Source organism: Tenrec ecaudatus, chromosome 1, assembly GCF_050624435.1.
Source record: "Tenrec ecaudatus isolate mTenEca1 chromosome 1, mTenEca1.hap1, whole genome shotgun sequence".
NCBI lineage: Eukaryota > Metazoa > Chordata > Mammalia > Afrosoricida > Tenrecidae > Tenrec > Tenrec ecaudatus.
The window spans coordinates 172335711-172358442 of NC_134530.1; the positions used below are offsets into that span (position 1 = coordinate 172335711).

Below are 22732 nucleotides of genomic sequence, written 5' to 3' on the forward strand. Positions count from 1 at the left end.
GGCGGCTTGGCAAGAACGGCTGGCGGGCGCCGGCCACTGGGCCTGCCTGAGAGCGGGGACCGGGTGGGCTGGTGGGTGGCCGTGGCAGAGTCCCAAAAAAAGGGACTGTGCCTCCCCGTCGGGGAATCGAACCCCGGTCTCCCGCGTGACAGGCGGGGATACTCACCACTATACTAACGAGGACGGCGGCTGCCGTCTGGGTGCCAGACCTCTCTCCGGCCGCCACCGCCACCGCCACCGCCACCGCCACCGCCGACGCCCACCCAGACGCCGTCGCTGCGCCCCCACGCCCAACACTGCTCCTCTCCCTTGGCCCACTGGCTCGCCGCGCAGAGTCCTCAACCCGCACCTCGCCCCGCACCAGCCCGACCCGCTTGCGACGCTCGCCGCGAGACACAGCCTCTCGTGCCGACTGGCGCCCGCCTCAACCCGCTGCCTGGGGCCTCCAGGGCGAGCGCCAGTGCCAGCGCGCGCGCCCGCCCGCCCGTCGCTCCGGCAGAGAGGCCCGGCGGCCCCCACTCCCGCGCGCAGGCCACAGGTGGCAGCCAGAGGAGGAGGACCAGTTTGGAGCGCAAGCCCAGCTGAGCGAGGAGAGTGCCTCGGTGCAGGATGCGGCGTCGGGGGCGGGCCCCAGCAGCCCGTCAACCCAAAGGCAGCGCACCTGGAGGCGCTGGGCCCGGGCTCAAGCACGTCGCCTGCTCCGCTGGCCACGTTCTGGCTCAGCTCCAGTGCTGGCGCCCCAGCCCAGCTTCCTTGGTGCCGCCACTCGGGCCGCCCAGGAGCGGCACCCGTGTGGGCCCCCTGGCCGAGCCAGGCGGCCGTGGGCGCTTGGGGCGAGCCGTCAGGATGGCCGAGCGGTCTAAGGCGCTGCGTTCAGGTCGCAGTCTCCCCTGGAGGCGTGGGTTCGAATCCCACTCCTGACACAGCAGCCTTTTTGGCAACAACAAACAGCCTGGACCCACCCGCCGCACACACACCCCTCTCCGGGCCGGCAGGCCACTGGCGCTCCTTGCGCCTCTCCAGCCGCCAGCGCCGGCCACGGGCGGGTCTCGCCGCCCCATCTGCACAGCGCTGACAGATGTGCTCCTACTGCAGCTCCCGCACACCTTCAATCCTCTGGCTTGGACAACCACAGGCCCCTCCAGGACCCCAGCCCCACCCCCACCCCCGCGGGCGCCACACGCCACCTTCAGCCGGGGAGCCTCAGCCGGGGATCCTTAGCAAGGGTCCACGCAGAGCGCTCGGCCCCGCAGCGCTCGCCACCCGATCCCACGGGATCGCACAGCCCCAGTGCGCGCGTGGGCCGGACCTCACTCGCCCGGCTCACGCGCGGGCTGGGGCCTTTCTTCTGCCGACGTGCCGCCTCGGGAAGCGACGGGCACAGGGGCATCGGCGCGGCCACCACCCGTTCCCTCCCCCTCCCGGCCCCCAGCGAAGTGGGTCGGTCGCTGTTGGGGGCGGGGGGGTCACTGCTGGGACCGCCGCGGGAACCTTGGCCGCGCTGCTTGGGCTCCGCCAGCGAGCCGGCGAGCGGCAGCGCGCGCGCACGGGACCCGTCTTCTTGCGACTCTGGGCGTCCTCCCAACGTCTGCCTGCCACAAGACTGCCCTTCGGTCTCGCTAGGTCGGGACCCTGCGCATGCCTGGGCTCCAAGCTCCAGGGCCGCCTGTACCCCGGCGCACCACTGGCTGTCGCCTGCACTGCTACTCAAGGGGAGTGGGGGTCCCAACGCCACGTCCCCACGCCATGTCGCGCCCACTCTCCCTCCCACTGCCAGCTCCGCTCCCGCTCCCACCACCACTCGCACCCGCGCCCAAGAACTCGCCCGGTAGGCCAGTCGGGCAGTGAGCAGTGTCTGGCGCTCCTCCACCAGTGGCAGCGGGGCGGCCGGGAGGAGGCAGGCCCACAGGCTGCAGCTGGCAGACTGTCGAGGAGGTAGCAGCGCATGGGTGGTTCAGTGGTAGAATTCTCGCCTGCCACGCGGGAGGCCCGGGTTCGATTCCCGGCCCATGCAGCCCACGGTCCCCTTTTGGTCCTGCCACATCAAAGGCTCACGGAGGGCTGCTCTGACCTCAGCTCTGCTCAGCTCTGACAAGCCCACACCCAGTCTCGCTTACCCCCTTCTCTTGGCTGCCGCTGCCCGCTGCCCGCTGCCCGCTGCCCACGACGCCCGCCTCTGCAGAGACCAAGGACCCAAAGGCCCTACCAGCGCACCCCTCGCCAGCACGCTCCACCCGCCGCCATCCCTGCCGCGCCCCACCTCCAACCACCCTTCTTTCTGCCCAGCCTCCCCGTTTCCTTTCTGGTCTTCAGGATCCCACACAACCTTCACCTCACGTTTCCCTTCAGTCCCAGACAGCATGCTAAAACACTCTGAAGCAGCGGCCCTTCAGGGCTCGACACCCTTCCCATCTCCGCGGCGCAATCCTGCTCACACTGCAAAAAACGACCCCATCCTTCCCAGGAAGGCCCACGCACGCACTCAAACTCCACAGAGAGATTCGGTCCTTTGGGCTACATGCTGATCACGGTCCCTCTCCCACCACAGACCAAGGACAGTCCCTATTGCAGAGGCACTCTGCCACACCTAGCCACCACCTCTTCTTCAATCTGCCCATTGCCATAGTGCCTGGGTCCCCTCGCCTGACTTTGGGTGGACGGTCTGTGGGGTCATTTGTTCACACGTGAGTGGAGGGCTGAAGGAGGAGAGGGGTGGGGGAGGCTATTTCAACCTGCACGGAGTCTGCCCAAGGCCCACCCGCCCCCACGCCCGACGCCCATCCATCCCAAGCACCCGCCTCACACGCTACTCCAGCCAGTTGAGTGTGTGCTACCCCTTGCCTGCCCTTTCCTCATATTTTCTCCCTCCCCTGCCCTCCCCTCCCCTCCCCTCCCCTCTCCTCCCCTTCCCTTCCCTTCCCACCCCATCAATCTCCGCCACTGTTTCTGCCTTTGCTCCCGCGCCTCTCTAGCTCACTGAATCTCACTCTCATTCTTGATGCCCCTTGGGCTCCCTTGCCCTCCATCTGCCCCCCACTGGTTCACCTGAGCTACTTGCCCAGTGACACGCCCTGGTTGCCAGCTTGACTGGGGTTGGTAGTGGTGGGAGTAGTCTAAGTAGGGCGGCGGTGGGGGTGCGGGGTGGGGGGGATTTGGGGCTGTTTGAGAGGTACCAGAGAGTATGTGGGACTGGGGAGTGGGACAGAAAGGCACAGGAGAGACACGACCGGGCTGTGGTCCTTTCTCGAGGCTTAGTCTTGAGGGCCCACCTTAAGCCGACAGGTTTGCCATCTACTTTGCAGCCTGTGACCGGCTAACTCGCACCTCTCTCAAATAAATACCGAGCCCGGCCACCCATGCGTTTCTAGATGCTCTCCTCGCCCCCACCCCTCCGACACCCTCTCTGCAATCCTCCCCACCCCTACCCCACCGTGCCCCGATGAACCCACGGCCTCCACAGAGCCAGTGTGCCAGTGGTGCGCAAGAACAATTCTGTTAGCCCTTGCTGTCTTCGCGGCTGCTGTGCCTCCCTGGTCTCCTTCTCTCACCCCACTCCCCACCCCCCAGCACTCAACCAGCACCCTTGCCCTCCTGGCCCTTGTCACAAGCCCATGGCACAAGCCAAGAGCACGACAGAACAGCACCCCCACCCACTGGCACCCTCTGGTCCCACCAAGACGATGGAGGGCACTGACTGCAGGGCAGATGGTGCGCTTGTGTGCCCCACCGCCACCAGGCCGCCCGCACCCCAAGGCGAGTCTGCACGCCCTTCAATGTGTGTGTGTGTGTGTGTGTGTGTGTGTGTGTGTGCTTCTCAGGATCTGAGCCCTGCCCGCCTCCCGAGAGAGCCCTCCTGCCCAGGAAACCCCGTGAGGTGCAGGGCCGCTCTCCCATTCCAGGGGCCGCGGGCTCTCAGAATCCACTCCACCGCACTGGCCTTCCAAAACCTCTGTCTCTGAACCCGGGGAATGGCCATGCAAAGCCCCGGTGCCCTGGGCTCTGATCCCCATGCCCACCCTCAGGGGAGGATGCACTTTGGAGACGTGTGTGACGTCAATGAGCCAGTCAGGCAGCAGGAAACGCGTGGTTCGGCAGGAGCTTTGCCCGCTGTGAAGCTTGCCCCAGCATGCTACCCTGTCTGTCAGACCGCAGGGTTCTGCACTCGCAAAAGGCTGTAGGGATCCCTTGGACCTCAGGTGTATTTTCACACAAGTAGACACAGATGGGACAACAGAGACACAGAGGTAGGTCTGTGGGTGAGATCGCCGCCCCAACCCCCCCTAAACCCTTCCCCCCCCTCAGCCCCCTCCGCCCCATCACGGCCCCAACCCCCTTCGGGAAATGGGATTGCCAAAGGAAACCACCTTGGAGCAACCATGAGACTGTCTCTACAGAGCTGGCTACAGGCGTTGGGACCGCACGGTGGCAGTGTGTTCGGACTCGTGCCAGGATCCCCAGTTAGACAGGAATGGGAGAAACACGTCGTCCTTCCGCTGAGTAAGGCCGAGGGACAGTCTGGAGGAGGGCAAGAAGGGTGCTCTGGGCAACGTTCTCTCTAGGTGGACAGCTGTGTGGGCAGTGCTCAGGGGATGTGGTGAGAATGATGAGGAAAGGTGAGTGCTGGCACCCTCTCCCACCCAACAGTCCCCGGCTCCCTGACACCCCTCCCCAAGCCACCTGTAGACCAGTGTCCCCAGACACCTGCTTCCTCTCCTTGCACGCCCCACAATCGCGACCTACATACACCCTGTCTGCCACTCACGGATCAAATTCCCCATCATCCTTCTTTTGTCCCCAAATCCCAAAACCTCCCGCCACCACCACCACCACCACCACCACCACCACCACCACCACCACCACCACCACCACCACCACCACCACCACCACCACCACCGCTGCCACCGCAGCAGCCAACACTTCCCCACCCACACCCCCAAGCGCTCAAAAGCTAACTCACTCACTCACTCACTCACTCACTCACTCACTCACACCCTCCCCAGCCTTCCACCATCCTTCCTCCCAACTGGCGGCGTCCACGCGTCCCAGGTGGGCCACCTTGGGCTCCTGAATCTTTCTCCCTCGCTAGCGTTGTCCTGCTGGCGCAAGCGCTGGCAGTGATCGTCGAGGGAACGCGCAGGGAGGTCAGCCTGGCGCGTGGTGTTGAGGGCTGAGCGGGCAGATCCTGAGAGCATAGGCACCGGGGCCGGGGACCGTAGCAGGTGCGCACGTGCGTGGCCTTGCCGGCGGCAGGGCCCGTGAAGTGGCTCAAGGTAGCCAGCGTTGGCGAGAGTAAAAGAGTGGTAGGTTGAGCGAGTGGCAAGTGTGTGTGGGGGCAGCGCCAGGCAGAAGAAAAGCTTCCCTGACCGGGAATCGAACCCGGGCCGCGGCGGTGAGAGCGCCGAATCCTAACCACTAGACCACCAGGGAACGTGGGAGCGCCTGTCCCGTCCATGCCACCTGCACTCGGAGCCCGCGCACCCATGGGCGCCCTGGCCAGCGGCCTCCCCGCCACGAGAGCACGGTGCCCTCTCCGACTTGGAGGCAGCTCCCCCAAAACACTGCGCGCCCGCCGCCTTCCCACGCAACTGGCGCGGGCAGAGCCACAGACCCAAGCTGCTCCCACATGCAACGCACTCACACCTGGCACGGAGGCCCCTGGGCTTCCCCGCAAAAGGTCGACCTACTGCGTTGGCCGGGAATCGAACCCGGGTCAACTGCTTGGAAGGCAGCTATGCTCACCACTATACCACCAACGCGGCACAGCCCGGGCTCCACCAACACCACGGCCAGCAGGCTCCCCGCCGCCAGCGGCAGCTGCTACTACCGCCGTCGCTACCGCCGCTCGCGCCTCGGCAGCCGCCGCCCGGCGCAGCCCTGTCCTTCCTGGACGCCAGGCGCCGTGCCACCCGCAGCGGCCGCTCGGGCCAGCCAAGCCCCGCTGCTCGCTCTCGCGGACCTAGCGCGCGCCCGGCCCCGGCCCCGGCCCCGGCCGCGGCCGCTGGGGGCGCCCGACCGGGCTCTCGCTGCCGCGACGCCGCAGCCCCGCGCACCCCCGCACCCGAGGCGCCCGACACCCCGACTTGGAGCGCCGGGTTTCTCCAAGGCCCTCCCTGCCTTCGGCGTCGGCTCGCGCCAGTTCCGCGGGCCTCAGCCAGGGCACAGGCGGCACTCAGGAGCAGCAGGAGGGTGATGCCCACCAGGGGGATCCCCCTACCTGCCCTGGCACCTGCGTGTGGGACTCCCTGCGAGGCCCGCGGCCAGCCTGAGCCGGATGGAGGCAGACACAGCTTTGGGACGGGCCGCTGGCCAGGCGCTTCGGACGCCAGAGAAAGAAGGCTGCTGTGGCGGGCGGGCGCGCGACTGGGCACCAGGAAGAAGGGCAGGGGAGCTGCGGCCGGAGGGTGGGCAGGCCAGGCGGGCGGCTTGGCAAGAACGGCTGGCGGGCGCCGGCCACTGGGCCTGCCTGAGAGCGGGGACCGGGTGGGCTGGTGGGTGGCCGTGGCAGAGTCCCAAAAAAAGGGACTGTGCCTCCCCGTCGGGGAATCGAACCCCGGTCTCCCGCGTGACAGGCGGGGATACTCACCACTATACTAACGAGGACGGCGGCTGCCGTCTGGGTGCCAGACCTCTCTCCGGCCGCCACCGCCACCGCCACCGCCACCGCCACCGCCGACGCCCACCCAGACGCCGTCGCTGCGCCCCCACGCCCAACACTGCTCCTCTCCCTTGGCCCACTGGCTCGCCGCGCAGAGTCCTCAACCCGCACCTCGCCCCGCACCAGCCCGACCCGCTTGCGACGCTCGCCGCGAGACACAGCCTCTCGTGCCGACTGGCGCCCGCCTCAACCCGCTGCCTGGGGCCTCCAGGGCGAGCGCCAGTGCCAGCGCGCGCGCCCGCCCGCCCGTCGCTCCGGCAGAGAGGCCCGGCGGCCCCCACTCCCGCGCGCAGGCCACAGGTGGCAGCCAGAGGAGGAGGACCAGTTTGGAGCGCAAGCCCAGCTGAGCGAGGAGAGTGCCTCGGTGCAGGATGCGGCGTCGGGGGCGGGCCCCAGCAGCCCGTCAACCCAAAGGCAGCGCACCTGGAGGCGCTGGGCCCGGGCTCAAGCACGTCGCCTGCTCCGCTGGCCACGTTCTGGCTCAGCTCCAGTGCTGGCGCCCCAGCCCAGCTTCCTTGGTGCCGCCACTCGGGCCGCCCAGGAGCGGCACCCGTGTGGGCCCCCTGGCCGAGCCAGGCGGCCGTGGGCGCTTGGGGCGAGCCGTCAGGATGGCCGAGCGGTCTAAGGCGCTGCGTTCAGGTCGCAGTCTCCCCTGGAGGCGTGGGTTCGAATCCCACTCCTGACACAGCAGCCTTTTTGGCAACAACAAACAGCCTGGACCCACCCGCCGCACACACACCCCTCTCCGGGCCGGCAGGCCACTGGCGCTCCTTGCGCCTCTCCAGCCGCCAGCGCCGGCCACGGGCGGGTCTCGCCGCCCCATCTGCACAGCGCTGACAGATGTGCTCCTACTGCAGCTCCCGCACACCTTCAATCCTCTGGCTTGGACAACCACAGGCCCCTCCAGGACCCCAGCCCCACCCCCACCCCCGCGGGCGCCACACGCCACCTTCAGCCGGGGAGCCTCAGCCGGGGATCCTTAGCAAGGGTCCACGCAGAGCGCTCGGCCCCGCAGCGCTCGCCACCCGATCCCACGGGATCGCACAGCCCCAGTGCGCGCGTGGGCCGGACCTCACTCGCCCGGCTCACGCGCGGGCTGGGGCCTTTCTTCTGCCGACGTGCCGCCTCGGGAAGCGACGGGCACAGGGGCATCGGCGCGGCCACCACCCGTTCCCTCCCCCTCCCGGCCCCCAGCGAAGTGGGTCGGTCGCTGTTGGGGGCGGGGGGGTCACTGCTGGGACCGCCGCGGGAACCTTGGCCGCGCTGCTTGGGCTCCGCCAGCGAGCCGGCGAGCGGCAGCGCGCGCGCACGGGACCCGTCTTCTTGCGACTCTGGGCGTCCTCCCAACGTCTGCCTGCCACAAGACTGCCCTTCGGTCTCGCTAGGTCGGGACCCTGCGCATGCCTGGGCTCCAAGCTCCAGGGCCGCCTGTACCCCGGCGCACCACTGGCTGTCGCCTGCACTGCTACTCAAGGGGAGTGGGGGTCCCAACGCCACGTCCCCACGCCATGTCGCGCCCACTCTCCCTCCCACTGCCAGCTCCGCTCCCGCTCCCACCACCACTCGCACCCGCGCCCAAGAACTCGCCCGGTAGGCCAGTCGGGCAGTGAGCAGTGTCTGGCGCTCCTCCACCAGTGGCAGCGGGGCGGCCGGGAGGAGGCAGGCCCACAGGCTGCAGCTGGCAGACTGTCGAGGAGGTAGCAGCGCATGGGTGGTTCAGTGGTAGAATTCTCGCCTGCCACGCGGGAGGCCCGGGTTCGATTCCCGGCCCATGCAGCCCACGGTCCCCTTTTGGTCCTGCCACATCAAAGGCTCACGGAGGGCTGCTCTGACCTCAGCTCTGCTCAGCTCTGACAAGCCCACACCCAGTCTCGCTTACCCCCTTCTCTTGGCTGCCGCTGCCCGCTGCCCGCTGCCCGCTGCCCACGACGCCCGCCTCTGCAGAGACCAAGGACCCAAAGGCCCTACCAGCGCACCCCTCGCCAGCACGCTCCACCCGCCGCCATCCCTGCCGCGCCCCACCTCCAACCACCCTTCTTTCTGCCCAGCCTCCCCGTTTCCTTTCTGGTCTTCAGGATCCCACACAACCTTCACCTCACGTTTCCCTTCAGTCCCAGACAGCATGCTAAAACACTCTGAAGCAGCGGCCCTTCAGGGCTCGACACCCTTCCCATCTCCGCGGCGCAATCCTGCTCACACTGCAAAAAACGACCCCATCCTTCCCAGGAAGGCCCACGCACGCACTCAAACTCCACAGAGAGATTCGGTCCTTTGGGCTACATGCTGATCACGGTCCCTCTCCCACCACAGACCAAGGACAGTCCCTATTGCAGAGGCACTCTGCCACACCTAGCCACCACCTCTTCTTCAATCTGCCCATTGCCATAGTGCCTGGGTCCCCTCGCCTGACTTTGGGTGGACGGTCTGTGGGGTCATTTGTTCACACGTGAGTGGAGGGCTGAAGGAGGAGAGGGGTGGGGGAGGCTATTTCAACCTGCACGGAGTCTGCCCAAGGCCCACCCGCCCCCACGCCCGACGCCCATCCATCCCAAGCACCCGCCTCACACGCTACTCCAGCCAGTTGAGTGTGTGCTACCCCTTGCCTGCCCTTTCCTCATATTTTCTCCCTCCCCTGCCCTCCCCTCCCCTCCCCTCCCCTCTCCTCCCCTTCCCTTCCCTTCCCATCCCATCAATCTCCGCCACTGTTTCTGCCTTTGCTCCCGCGCCTCTCTAGCTCACTGAATCTCACTCTCATTCTTGATGCCCCTTGGGCTCCCTTGCCCTCCATCTGCCCCCCACTGGTTCACCTGAGCTACTTGCCCAGTGACACGCCCTGGTTGCCAGCTTGACTGGGGTTGGTAGTGGTGGGAGTAGTCTAAGTAGGGCGGCGGTGGGGGTGCGGGGTGGGGGGGATTTGGGGCTGTTTGAGAGGTACCAGAGAGTATGTGGGACTGGGGAGTGGGACAGAAAGGCACAGGAGAGACACGACCGGGCTGTGGTCCTTTCTCGAGGCTTAGTCTTGAGGGCCCACCTTAAGCCGACAGGTTTGCCATCTACTTTGCAGCCTGTGACCGGCTAACTCGCACCTCTCTCAAATAAATACCGAGCCCGGCCACCCATGCGTTTCTAGATGCTCTCCTCGCCCCCACCCCTCCGACACCCTCTCTGCAATCCTCCCCACCCCTACCCCACCGTGCCCCGATGAACCCACGGCCTCCACAGAGCCAGTGTGCCAGTGGTGCGCAAGAACAATTCTGTTAGCCCTTGCTGTCTTCGCGGCTGCTGTGCCTCCCTGGTCTCCTTCTCTCACCCCACTCCCCACCCCCCAGCACTCAACCAGCACCCTTGCCCTCCTGGCCCTTGTCACAAGCCCATGGCACAAGCCAAGAGCACGACAGAACAGCACCCCCACCCACTGGCACCCTCTGGTCCCACCAAGACGATGGAGGGCACTGACTGCAGGGCAGATGGTGCGCTTGTGTGCCCCACCGCCACCAGGCCGCCCGCACCCCAAGGCGAGTCTGCACGCCCTTCAATGTGTGTGTGTGTGTGTGTGTGTGTGTGTGTGTGTGTGCTTCTCAGGATCTGAGCCCTGCCCGCCTCCCGAGAGAGCCCTCCTGCCCAGGAAACCCCGTGAGGTGCAGGGCCGCTCTCCCATTCCAGGGGCCGCGGGCTCTCAGAATCCACTCCACCGCACTGGCCTTCCAAAACCTCTGTCTCTGAACCCGGGGAATGGCCATGCAAAGCCCCGGTGCCCTGGGCTCTGATCCCCATGCCCACCCTCAGGGGAGGATGCACTTTGGAGACGTGTGTGACGTCAATGAGCCAGTCAGGCAGCAGGAAACGCGTGGTTCGGCAGGAGCTTTGCCCGCTGTGAAGCTTGCCCCAGCATGCTACCCTGTCTGTCAGACCGCAGGGTTCTGCACTCGCAAAAGGCTGTAGGGATCCCTTGGACCTCAGGTGTATTTTCACACAAGTAGACACAGATGGGACAACAGAGACACAGAGGTAGGTCTGTGGGTGAGATCGCCGCCCCAACCCCCCCTAAACCCTTCCCCCCCCTCAGCCCCCTCCGCCCCATCACGGCCCCAACCCCCTTCGGGAAATGGGATTGCCAAAGGAAACCACCTTGGAGCAACCATGAGACTGTCTCTACAGAGCTGGCTACAGGCGTTGGGACCGCACGGTGGCAGTGTGTTCGGACTCGTGCCAGGATCCCCAGTTAGACAGGAATGGGAGAAACACGTCGTCCTTCCGCTGAGTAAGGCCGAGGGACAGTCTGGAGGAGGGCAAGAAGGGTGCTCTGGGCAACGTTCTCTCTAGGTGGACAGCTGTGTGGGCAGTGCTCAGGGGATGTGGTGAGAATGATGAGGAAAGGTGAGTGCTGGCACCCTCTCCCACCCAACAGTCCCCGGCTCCCTGACACCCCTCCCCAAGCCACCTGTAGACCAGTGTCCCCAGACACCTGCTTCCTCTCCTTGCACGCCCCACAATCGCGACCTACATACACCCTGTCTGCCACTCACGGATCAAATTCCCCATCATCCTTCTTTTGTCCCCAAATCCCAAAACCTCCCGCCACCACCACCACCACCACCACCACCACCACCACCACCACCACCACCACCACCACCACCACCACCACCACCACCGCTGCCACCGCAGCAGCCAACACTTCCCCACCCACACCCCCAAGCGCTCAAAAGCTAACTCACTCACTCACTCACTCACTCACTCACTCACTCACACCCTCCCCAGCCTTCCACCATCCTTCCTCCCAACTGGCGGCGTCCACGCGTCCCAGGTGGGCCACCTTGGGCTCCTGAATCTTTCTCCCTCGCTAGCGTTGTCCTGCTGGCGCAAGCGCTGGCAGTGATCGTCGAGGGAACGCGCAGGGAGGTCAGCCTGGCGCGTGGTGTTGAGGGCTGAGCGGGCAGATCCTGAGAGCATAGGCACCGGGGCCGGGGACCGTAGCAGGTGCGCACGTGCGTGGCCTTGCCGGCGGCAGGGCCCGTGAAGTGGCTCAAGGTAGCCAGCGTTGGCGAGAGTAAAAGAGTGGTAGGTTGAGCGAGTGGCAAGTGTGTGTGGGGGCAGCGCCAGGCAGAAGAAAAGCTTCCCTGACCGGGAATCGAACCCGGGCCGCGGCGGTGAGAGCGCCGAATCCTAACCACTAGACCACCAGGGAGCGTGGGAGCGCCTGTCCCGTCCATGCCACCTGCACTCGGAGCCCGCGCACCCATGGGCGCCCTGGCCAGCGGCCTCCCCGCCACGAGAGCACGGTGCCCTCTCCGACTTGGAGGCAGCTCCCCCAAAACACTGCGCGCCCGCCGCCTTCCCACGCAACTGGCGCGGGCAAAGCCACAGACCCAAGCTGCTCCCACATGCAACGCACTCACACCTGGCACGGAGGCCCCTGGGCTTCCCCGCAAAAGGTCGACCTACTGCGTTGGCCGGGAATCGAACCCGGGTCAACTGCTTGGAAGGCAGCTATGCTCACCACTATACCACCAACGCGGCACAGCCCGGGCTCCACCAACACCACGGCCAGCAGGCTCCCCGCCGCCAGCGGCAGCTGCTACTACCGCCGTCGCTACCGCCGCTCGCGCCTCGGCAGCCGCCGCCCGGCGCAGCCCTGTCCTTCCTGGACGCCAGGCGCCGTGCCACCCGCAGCGGCCGCTCGGGCCAGCCAAGCCCCGCTGCTCGCTCTCGCGGACCTAGCGCGCGCCCGGCCCCGGCCCCGGCCCCGGCCCCGGCCGCGGCCGCTGGGGGCGCCCGACCGGGCTCTCGCTGCCCCGACGCCGCAGCCCCGCGCACCCCCGCACCCGAGGCGCCCGACACCCCGACTTGGAGCGCCGGGTTTCTCCAAGGCCCTCCCTGCCTTCGGCGTCGGCTCGCGCCAGTTCCGCGGGCCTCAGCCAGGGCACAGGCGGCACTCAGGAGCAGCAGGAGGGTGATGCCCACCAGGGGGATCCCCCTACCTGCCCTGGCACCTGCGTGTGGGACTCCCTGCGAGGCCCGCGGCCAGCCTGAGCCGGATGGAGGCAGACACAGCTTTGGGACGGGCCGCTGGCCAGGCGCTTCGGACGCCAGAGAAAGAAGGCTGCTGTGGCGGGCGGGCGCGCGACTGGGCACCAGGAAGAAGGGCAGGGGAGCTGCGGCCGGAGGGTGGGCAGGCCAGGCGGGCGGCTTGGCAAGAACGGCTGGCGGGCGCCGGCCACTGGGCCTGCCTGAGAGCGGGGACCGGGTGGGCTGGTGGGTGGCCGTGGCAGAGTCCCAAAAAAAGGGACTGTGCCTCCCCGTCGGGGAATCGAACCCCGGTCTCCCGCGTGACAGGCGGGGATACTCACCACTATACTAACGAGGACGGCGGCTGCCGTCTGGGTGCCAGACCTCTCTCCGGCCGCCACCGCCACCGCCACCGCCACCGCCACCGCCGACGCCCACCCAGACGCCGTCGCTGCGCCCCCACGCCCAACACTGCTCCTCTCCCTTGGCCCACTGGCTCGCCGCGCAGAGTCCTCAACCCGCACCTCGCCCCGCACCAGCCCGACCCGCTTGCGACGCTCGCCGCGAGACACAGCCTCTCGTGCCGACTGGCGCCCGCCTCAACCCGCTGCCTGGGGCCTCCAGGGCGAGCGCCAGTGCCAGCGCGCGCGCCCGCCCGCCCGTCGCTCCGGCAGAGAGGCCCGGCGGCCCCCACTCCCGCGCGCAGGCCACAGGTGGCAGCCAGAGGAGGAGGACCAGTTTGGAGCGCAAGCCCAGCTGAGCGAGGAGAGTGCCTCGGTGCAGGATGCGGCGTCGGGGGCGGGCCCCAGCAGCCCGTCAACCCAAAGGCAGCGCACCTGGAGGCGCTGGGCCCGGGCTCAAGCACGTCGCCTGCTCCGCTGGCCACGTTCTGGCTCAGCTCCAGTGCTGGCGCCCCAGCCCAGCTTCCTTGGTGCCGCCACTCGGGCCGCCCAGGAGCGGCACCCGTGTGGGCCCCCTGGCCGAGCCAGGCGGCCGTGGGCGCTTGGGGCGAGCCGTCAGGATGGCCGAGCGGTCTAAGGCGCTGCGTTCAGGTCGCAGTCTCCCCTGGAGGCGTGGGTTCGAATCCCACTCCTGACACAGCAGCCTTTTTGGCAACAACAAACAGCCTGGACCCACCCGCCGCACACACACCCCTCTCCGGGCCGGCAGGCCACTGGCGCTCCTTGCGCCTCTCCAGCCGCCAGCGCCGGCCACGGGCGGGTCTCGCCGCCCCATCTGCACAGCGCTGACAGATGTGCTCCTACTGCAGCTCCCGCACACCTTCAATCCTCTGGCTTGGACAACCACAGGCCCCTCCAGGACCCCAGCCCCACCCCCACCCCCGCGGGCGCCACACGCCACCTTCAGCCGGGGAGCCTCAGCCGGGGATCCTTAGCAAGGGTCCACGCAGAGCGCTCGGCCCCGCAGCGCTCGCCACCCGATCCCACGGGATCGCACAGCCCCAGTGCGCGCGTGGGCCGGACCTCACTCGCCCGGCTCACGCGCGGGCTGGGGCCTTTCTTCTGCCGACGTGCCGCCTCGGGAAGCGACGGGCACAGGGGCATCGGCGCGGCCACCACCCGTTCCCTCCCCCTCCCGGCCCCCAGCGAAGTGGGTCGGTCGCTGTTGGGGGCGGGGGGGTCACTGCTGGGACCGCCGCGGGAACCTTGGCCGCGCTGCTTGGGCTCCGCCAGCGAGCCGGCGAGCGGCAGCGCGCGCGCACGGGACCCGTCTTCTTGCGACTCTGGGCGTCCTCCCAACGTCTGCCTGCCACAAGACTGCCCTTCGGTCTCGCTAGGTCGGGACCCTGCGCATGCCTGGGCTCCAAGCTCCAGGGCCGCCTGTACCCCGGCGCACCACTGGCTGTCGCCTGCACTGCTACTCAAGGGGAGTGGGGGTCCCAACGCCACGTCCCCACGCCATGTCGCGCCCACTCTCCCTCCCACTGCCAGCTCCGCTCCCGCTCCCACCACCACTCGCACCCGCGCCCAAGAACTCGCCCGGTAGGCCAGTCGGGCAGTGAGCAGTGTCTGGCGCTCCTCCACCAGTGGCAGCGGGGCGGCCGGGAGGAGGCAGGCCCACAGGCTGCAGCTGGCAGACTGTCGAGGAGGTAGCAGCGCATGGGTGGTTCAGTGGTAGAATTCTCGCCTGCCACGCGGGAGGCCCGGGTTCGATTCCCGGCCCATGCAGCCCACGGTCCCCTTTTGGTCCTGCCACATCAAAGGCTCACGGAGGGCTGCTCTGACCTCAGCTCTGCTCAGCTCTGACAAGCCCACACCCAGTCTCGCTTACCCCCTTCTCTTGGCTGCCGCTGCCCGCTGCCCGCTGCCCGCTGCCCACGACGCCCGCCTCTGCAGAGACCAAGGACCCAAAGGCCCTACCAGCGCACCCCTCGCCAGCACGCTCCACCCGCCGCCATCCCTGCCGCGCCCCACCTCCAACCACCCTTCTTTCTGCCCAGCCTCCCCGTTTCCTTTCTGGTCTTCAGGATCCCACACAACCTTCACCTCACGTTTCCCTTCAGTCCCAGACAGCATGCTAAAACACTCTGAAGCAGCGGCCCTTCAGGGCTCGACACCCTTCCCATCTCCGCGGCGCAATCCTGCTCACACTGCAAAAAACGACCCCATCCTTCCCAGGAAGGCCCACGCACGCACTCAAACTCCACAGAGAGATTCGGTCCTTTGGGCTACATGCTGATCACGGTCCCTCTCCCACCACAGACCAAGGACAGTCCCTATTGCAGAGGCACTCTGCCACACCTAGCCACCACCTCTTCTTCAATCTGCCCATTGCCATAGTGCCTGGGTCCCCTCGCCTGACTTTGGGTGGACGGTCTGTGGGGTCATTTGTTCACACGTGAGTGGAGGGCTGAAGGAGGAGAGGGGTGGGGGAGGCTATTTCAACCTGCACGGAGTCTGCCCAAGGCCCACCCGCCCCCACGCCCGACGCCCATCCATCCCAAGCACCCGCCTCACACGCTACTCCAGCCAGTTGAGTGTGTGCTACCCCTTGCCTGCCCTTTCCTCATATTTTCTCCCTCCCCTGCCCTCCCCTCCCCTCCCCTCCCCTCTCCTCCCCTTCCCTTCCCTTCCCATCCCATCAATCTCCGCCACTGTTTCTGCCTTTGCTCCCGCGCCTCTCTAGCTCACTGAATCTCACTCTCATTCTTGATGCCCCTTGGGCTCCCTTGCCCTCCATCTGCCCCCCACTGGTTCACCTGAGCTACTTGCCCAGTGACACGCCCTGGTTGCCAGCTTGACTGGGGTTGGTAGTGGTGGGAGTAGTCTAAGTAGGGCGGCGGTGGGGGTGCGGGGTGGGGGGGATTTGGGGCTGTTTGAGAGGTACCAGAGAGTATGTGGGACTGGGGAGTGGGACAGAAAGGCACAGGAGAGACACGACCGGGCTGTGGTCCTTTCTCGAGGCTTAGTCTTGAGGGCCCACCTTAAGCCGACAGGTTTGCCATCTACTTTGCAGCCTGTGACCGGCTAACTCGCACCTCTCTCAAATAAATACCGAGCCCGGCCACCCATGCGTTTCTAGATGCTCTCCTCGCCCCCACCCCTCCGACACCCTCTCTGCAATCCTCCCCACCCCTACCCCACCGTGCCCCGATGAACCCACGGCCTCCACAGAGCCAGTGTGCCAGTGGTGCGCAAGAACAATTCTGTTAGCCCTTGCTGTCTTCGCGGCTGCTGTGCCTCCCTGGTCTCCTTCTCTCACCCCACTCCCCACCCCCCAGCACTCAACCAGCACCCTTGCCCTCCTGGCCCTTGTCACAAGCCCATGGCACAAGCCAAGAGCACGACAGAACAGCACCCCCACCCACTGGCACCCTCTGGTCCCACCAAGACGATGGAGGGCACTGACTGCAGGGCAGATGGTGCGCTTGTGTGCCCCACCGCCACCAGGCCGCCCGCACCCCAAGGCGAGTCTGCACGCCCTTCAATGTGTGTGTGTGTGTGTGTGTGTGTGTGTGTGTGTGTGCTTCTCAGGATCTGAGCCCTGCCCGCCTCCCGAGAGAGCCCTCCTGCCCAGGAAACCCCGTGAGGTGCAGGGCCGCTCTCCCATTCCAGGGGCCGCGGGCTCTCAGAATCCACTCCACCGCACTGGCCTTCCAAAACCTCTGTCTCTGAACCCGGGGAATGGCCATGCAAAGCCCCGGTGCCCTGGGCTCTGATCCCCATGCCCACCCTCAGGGGAGGATGCACTTTGGAGACGTGTGTGACGTCAATGAGCCAGTCAGGCAGCAGGAAACGCGTGGTTCGGCAGGAGCTTTGCCCGCTGTGAAGCTTGCCCCAGCATGCTACCCTGTCTGTCAGACCGCAGGGTTCTGCACTCGCAAAAGGCTGTAGGGATCCCTTGGACCTCAGGTGTATTTTCACACAAGTAGACACAGATGGGACAACAGAGACACAGAGGTAGGTCTGTGGGTGAGATCGCCGCCCCAACCCCCCCTAAACCCTTCCCCCCCCTCAGCCCCCTCCGCCCCATCACGGCCCCAACCCCCTTCGGGAAATGGGATTGCCAAAGGAAACCACCTTGGAGCAACCATGAGACTGTCTCTACAGAGCTGGCTACAGGCGTTGGGACCGCACGGTGGCAGTGTGTTCGGACTCGTGCCAGGATCCCCAGTTAGACAGGAATGGGAGAAACACGTCGTCCTTCCGCTGAGTAAGGCCGAGGGACAGTCTGGAGGAGGGCAAGAAGGGTGCTCTGGGCAACGTTCTCTCTAGGTGGACAGCTGTGTGGGCAGTGCTCAGGGGATGTGGTGAGAATGATGAGGAAAGGTGAGTGCTGGCACCCTCTCCCACCCAACAGTCCCCGGCTCCCTGACACCCCTCCCCAAGCCACCTGTAGACCAGTGTCCCCAGACACCTGCTTCCTCTCCTTGCACGCCCCACAATCGCGACCTACATACACCCTGTCTGCCACTCACGGATCAAATTCCCCATCATCCTTCTTTTGTCCCCAAATCCCAAAACCTCCCGCCACCACCACCACCACCACCACCACCACCACCACCACCACCACCACCACCACCACCACCACCACCACCACCACCGCTGCCACCGCAGCAGCCAACACTTCCCCACCCACACCCCCAAGCGCTCAAAAGCTAACTCACTCACTCACTCACTCACTCACTCACTCACTCACTCACACCCTCCCCAGCCTTCCACCATCCTTCCTCCCAACTGGCGGCGTCCACGCGTCCCAGGTGGGCCACCTTGGGCTCCTGAATCTTTCTCCCTCGCTAGCGTTGTCCTGCTGGCGCAAGCGCTGGCAGTGATCGTCGAGGGAACGCGCAGGGAGGTCAGCCTGGCGCGTGGTGTTGAGGGCTGAGCGGGCAGATCCTGAGAGCATAGGCACCGGGGCCGGGGACCGTAGCAGGTGCGCACGTGCGTGGCCTTGCCGGCGGCAGGGCCCGTGAAGTGGCTCAAGGTAGCCAGCGTTGGCGAGAGTAAAAGAGTGGTAGGTTGAGCGAGTGGCAAGTGTGTGTGGGGGCAGCGCCAGGCAGAAGAAAAGCTTCCCTGACCGGGAATCGAACCCGGGCCGCGGCGGTGAGAGCGCCGAATCCTAACCACTAGACCACCAGGGAGCGTGGGAGCGCCTGTCCCGTCCATGCCACCTGCACTCGGAGCCCGCGCACCCATGGGCGCCCTGGCCAGCGGCCTCCCCGCCACGAGAGCACGGTGCCCTCTCCGACTTGGAGGCAGCTCCCCCAAAACACTGCGCGCCCGCCGCCTTCCCACGCAACTGGCGCGGGCAAAGCCACAGACCCAAGCTGCTCCCACATGCAACGCACTCACACCTGGCACGGAGGCCCCTGGGCTTCCCCGCAAAAGGTCGACCTACTGCGTTGGCCGGGAATCGAACCCGGGTCAACTGCTTGGAAGGCAGCTATGCTCACCACTATACCACCAACGCGGCACAGCCCGGGCTCCACCAACACCACGGCCAGCAGGCTCCCCGCCGCCAGCGGCAGCTGCTACTACCGCCGTCGCTACCGCCGCTCGCGCCTCGGCAGCCGCCGCCCGGCGCAGCCCTGTCCTTCCTGGACGCCAGGCGCCGTGCCACCCGCAGCGGCCGCTCGGGCCAGCCAAGCCCCGCTGCTCGCTCTCGCGGACCTAGCGCGCGCCCGGCCCCGGCCCCGGCCCCGGCCCCGGCCGCGGCCGCTGGGGGCGCCCGACCGGGCTCTCGCTGCCCCGACGCCGCAGCCCCGCGCACCCCCGCACCCGAGGCGCCCGACACCCCGACTTGGAGCGCCGGGTTTCTCCAAGGCCCTCCCTGCCTTCGGCGTCGGCTCGCGCCAGTTCCGCGGGCCTCAGCCAGGGCACAGGCGGCACTCAGGAGCAGCAGGAGGGTGATGCCCACCAGGGGGATCCCCCTACCTGCCCTGGCACCTGCGTGTGGGACTCCCTGCGAGGCCCGCGGCCAGCCTGAGCCGGATGGAGGCAGACACAGCTTTGGGACGGGCCGCTGGCCAGGCGCTTCGGACGCCAGAGAAAGAAGGCTGCTGTGGCGGGCGGGCGCGCGACTGGGCACCAGGAAGAAGGGCAGGGGAGCTGCGGCCGGAGGGTGGGCAGGCCAGGCGGGCGGCTTGGCAAGAACGGCTGGCGGGCGCCGGCCACTGGGCCTGCCTGAGAGCGGGGACCGGGTGGGCTGGTGGGTGGCCGTGGCAGAGTCCCAAAAAAAGGGACTGTGCCTCCCCGTCGGGGAATCGAACCCCGGTCTCCCGCGTGACAGGCGGGGATACTCACCACTATACTAACGAGGACGGCGGCTGCCGTCTGGGTGCCAGACCTCTCTCCGGCCGCCACCGCCACCGCCACCGCCACCGCCACCGCCGACGCCCACCCAGACGCCGTCGCTGCGCCCCCACGCCCAACACTGCTCCTCTCCCTTGGCCCACTGGCTCGCCGCGCAGAGTCCTCAACCCGCACCTCGCCCCGCACCAGCCCGACCCGCTTGCGACGCTCGCCGCGAGACACAGCCTCTCGTGCCGACTGGCGCCCGCCTCAACCCGCTGCCTGGGGCCTCCAGGGCGAGCGCCAGTGCCAGCGCGCGCGCCCGCCCGCCCGTCGCTCCGGCAGAGAGGCCCGGCGGCCCCCACTCCCGCGCGCAGGCCACAGGTGGCAGCCAGAGGAGGAGGACCAGTTTGGAGCGCAAGCCCAGCTGAGCGAGGAGAGTGCCTCGGTGCAGGATGCGGCGTCGGGGGCGGGCCCCAGCAGCCCGTCAACCCAAAGGCAGCGCACCTGGAGGCGCTGGGCCCGGGCTCAAGCACGTCGCCTGCTCCGCTGGCCACGTTCTGGCTCAGCTCCAGTGCTGGCGCCCCAGCCCAGCTTCCTTGGTGCCGCCACTCGGGCCGCCCAGGAGCGGCACCCGTGTGGGCCCCCTGGCCGAGCCAGGCGGCCGTGGGCGCTTGGGGCGAGCCGTCAGGATGGCCGAGCGGTCTAAGGCGCTGCGTTCAGGTCGCAGTCTCCCCTGGAGGCGTGGGTTCGAATCCCACTCCTGACACAGCAGCCTTTTTGGCAACAACAAACAGCCTGGACCCACCCGCCGCACACACACCCCTCTCCGGGCCGGCAGGCCACTGGCGCTCCTTGCGCCTCTCCAGCCGCCAGCGCCGGCCACGGGCGGGTCTCGCCGCCCCATCTGCACAGCGCTGACAGATGTGCTCCTACTGCAGCTCCCGCACACCTTCAATCCTCTGGCTTGGACAACCACAGGCCCCTCCAGGACCCCAGCCCCACCCCCACCCCCGCGGGCGCCACACGCCACCTTCAGCCGGGGAGCCTCAGCCGGGGATCCTTAGCAAGGGTCCACGCAGAGCGCTCGGCCCCGCAGCGCTCGCCACCCGATCCCACGGGATCGCACAGCCCCAGTGCGCGCGTGGGCCGGACCTCACTCGCCCGGCTCACGCGCGGGCTGGGGCCTTTCTTCTGCCGACGTGCCGCCTCGGGAAGCGACGGGCACAGGGGCATCGGCGCGGCCACCACCCGTTCCCTCCCCCTCCCGGCCCCCAGCGAAGTGGGTCGGTCGCTGTTGGGGGCGGGGGGGTCACTGCTGGGACCGCCGCGGGAACCTTGGCCGCGCTGCTTGGGCTCCGCCAGCGAGCCGGCGAGCGGCAGCGCGCGCGCACGGGACCCGTCTTCTTGCGACTCTGGGCGTCCTCCCAACGTCTGCCTGCCACAAGACTGCCCTTCGGTCTCGCTAGGTCGGGACCCTGCGCATGCCTGGGCTCCAAGCTCCAGGGCCGCCTGTACCCCGGCGCACCACTGGCTGTCGCCTGCACTGCTACTCAAGGGGAGTGGGGGTCCCAACGCCACGTCCCCACGCCATGTCGCGCCCACTCTCCCTCCCACTGCCAGCTCCGCTCCCGCTCCCACCACCACTCGCACCCGCGCCCAAGAACTCGCCCGGTAGGCCAGTCGGGCAGTGAGCAGTGTCTGGCGCTCCTCCACCAGTGGCAGCGGGGCGGCCGGGAGGAGGCAGGCCCACAGGCTGCAGCTGGCAGACTGTCGAGGAGGTAGCAGCGCATGGGTGGTTCAGTGGTAGAATTCTCGCCTGCCACGCGGGAGGCCCGGGTTCGATTCCCGGCCCATGCAGCCCACGGTCCCCTTTTGGTCCTGCCACATCAAAGGCTCACGGAGGGCTGCTCTGACCTCAGCTCTGCTCAGCTCTGACAAGCCCACACCCAGTCTCGCTTACCCCCTTCTCTTGGCTGCCGCTGCCCGCTGCCCGCTGCCCGCTGCCCACGACGCCCGCCTCTGCAGAGACCAAGGACCCAAAGGCCCTACCAGCGCACCCCTCGCCAGCACGCTCCACCCGCCGCCATCCCTGCCGCGCCCCACCTCCAACCACCCTTCTTTCTGCCCAGCCTCCCCGTTTCCTTTCTGGTCTTCAGGATCCCACACAACCTTCACCTCACGTTTCCCTTCAGTCCCAGACAGCATGCTAAAACACTCTGAAGCAGCGGCCCTTCAGGGCTCGACACCCTTCCCATCTCCGCGGCGCAATCCTGCTCACACTGCAAAAAACGACCCCATCCTTCCCAGGAAGGCCCACGCACGCACTCAAACTCCACAGAGAGATTCGGTCCTTTGGGCTACATGCTGATCACGGTCCCTCTCCCACCACAGACCAAGGACAGTCCCTATTGCAGAGGCACTCTGCCACACCTAGCCACCACCTCTTCTTCAATCTGCCCATTGCCATAGTGCCTGGGTCCCCTCGCCTGACTTTGGGTGGACGGTCTGTGGGGTCATTTGTTCACACGTGAGTGGAGGGCTGAAGGAGGAGAGGGGTGGGGGAGGCTATTTCAACCTGCACGGAGTCTGCCCAAGGCCCACCCGCCCCCACGCCCGACGCCCATCCATCCCAAGCACCCGCCTCACACGCTACTCCAGCCAGTTGAGTGTGTGCTACCCCTTGCCTGCCCTTTCCTCATATTTTCTCCCTCCCCTGCCCTCCCCTCCCCTCCCCTCCCCTCTCCTCCCCTTCCCTTCCCTTCCCATCCCATCAATCTCCGCCACTGTTTCTGCCTTTGCTCCCGCGCCTCTCTAGCTCACTGAATCTCACTCTCATTCTTGATGCCCCTTGGGCTCCCTTGCCCTCCATCTGCCCCCCACTGGTTCACCTGAGCTACTTGCCCAGTGACACGCCCTGGTTGCCAGCTTGACTGGGGTTGGTAGTGGTGGGAGTAGTCTAAGTAGGGCGGCGGTGGGGGTGCGGGGTGGGGGGGATTTGGGGCTGTTTGAGAGGTACCAGAGAGTATGTGGGACTGGGGAGTGGGACAGAAAGGCACAGGAGAGACACGACCGGGCTGTGGTCCTTTCTCGAGGCTTAGTCTTGAGGGCCCACCTTAAGCCGACAGGTTTGCCATCTACTTTGCAGCCTGTGACCGGCTAACTCGCACCTCTCTCAAATAAATACCGAGCCCGGCCACCCATGCGTTTCTAGATGCTCTCCTCGCCCCCACCCCTCCGACACCCTCTCTGCAATCCTCCCCACCCCTACCCCACCGTGCCCCGATGAACCCACGGCCTCCACAGAGCCAGTGTGCCA

At 67.2% G+C, this 22732-nt stretch overlaps 10 non-coding genes across 10 annotated transcripts; all 10 read right to left on the reverse strand.

Moving 5' to 3' along the window:
- Positions 1-111: 111 nt before the first annotated feature.
- TRNAD-GUC (transfer RNA aspartic acid (anticodon GUC)) lies at positions 112-183 on the reverse strand. Its single transcript has one exon. It is a non-coding gene; the product is annotated as a tRNA-Asp (tRNA).
- A 5172-nt stretch (positions 184-5355) lies between these two features.
- On the reverse strand, positions 5356-5427 carry TRNAE-CUC (transfer RNA glutamic acid (anticodon CUC)). The gene has a single exon. It is a non-coding gene; the product is annotated as a tRNA-Glu (tRNA).
- A 257-nt stretch (positions 5428-5684) lies between these two features.
- TRNAG-UCC (transfer RNA glycine (anticodon UCC)) lies at positions 5685-5756 on the reverse strand. The gene has a single exon. It is a non-coding gene; the product is annotated as a tRNA-Gly (tRNA).
- Positions 5757-6528: 772 nt separating this feature from the next.
- Positions 6529-6600, reverse strand: TRNAD-GUC (transfer RNA aspartic acid (anticodon GUC)). Its single transcript has one exon. It is a non-coding gene; the product is annotated as a tRNA-Asp (tRNA).
- A 5168-nt stretch (positions 6601-11768) lies between these two features.
- Positions 11769-11840, reverse strand: TRNAE-CUC (transfer RNA glutamic acid (anticodon CUC)). The gene has a single exon. It is a non-coding gene; the product is annotated as a tRNA-Glu (tRNA).
- A 257-nt stretch (positions 11841-12097) lies between these two features.
- Positions 12098-12169, reverse strand: TRNAG-UCC (transfer RNA glycine (anticodon UCC)). The gene has a single exon. It is a non-coding gene; the product is annotated as a tRNA-Gly (tRNA).
- A 778-nt stretch (positions 12170-12947) lies between these two features.
- On the reverse strand, positions 12948-13019 carry TRNAD-GUC (transfer RNA aspartic acid (anticodon GUC)). The gene has a single exon. It is a non-coding gene; the product is annotated as a tRNA-Asp (tRNA).
- Positions 13020-18191: 5172 nt separating this feature from the next.
- TRNAE-CUC (transfer RNA glutamic acid (anticodon CUC)) lies at positions 18192-18263 on the reverse strand. Its single transcript has one exon. It is a non-coding gene; the product is annotated as a tRNA-Glu (tRNA).
- A 257-nt stretch (positions 18264-18520) lies between these two features.
- TRNAG-UCC (transfer RNA glycine (anticodon UCC)) lies at positions 18521-18592 on the reverse strand. Its single transcript has one exon. It is a non-coding gene; the product is annotated as a tRNA-Gly (tRNA).
- A 778-nt stretch (positions 18593-19370) lies between these two features.
- TRNAD-GUC (transfer RNA aspartic acid (anticodon GUC)) lies at positions 19371-19442 on the reverse strand. Its single transcript has one exon. It is a non-coding gene; the product is annotated as a tRNA-Asp (tRNA).
- Positions 19443-22732: the final 3290 nt, after the last annotated feature.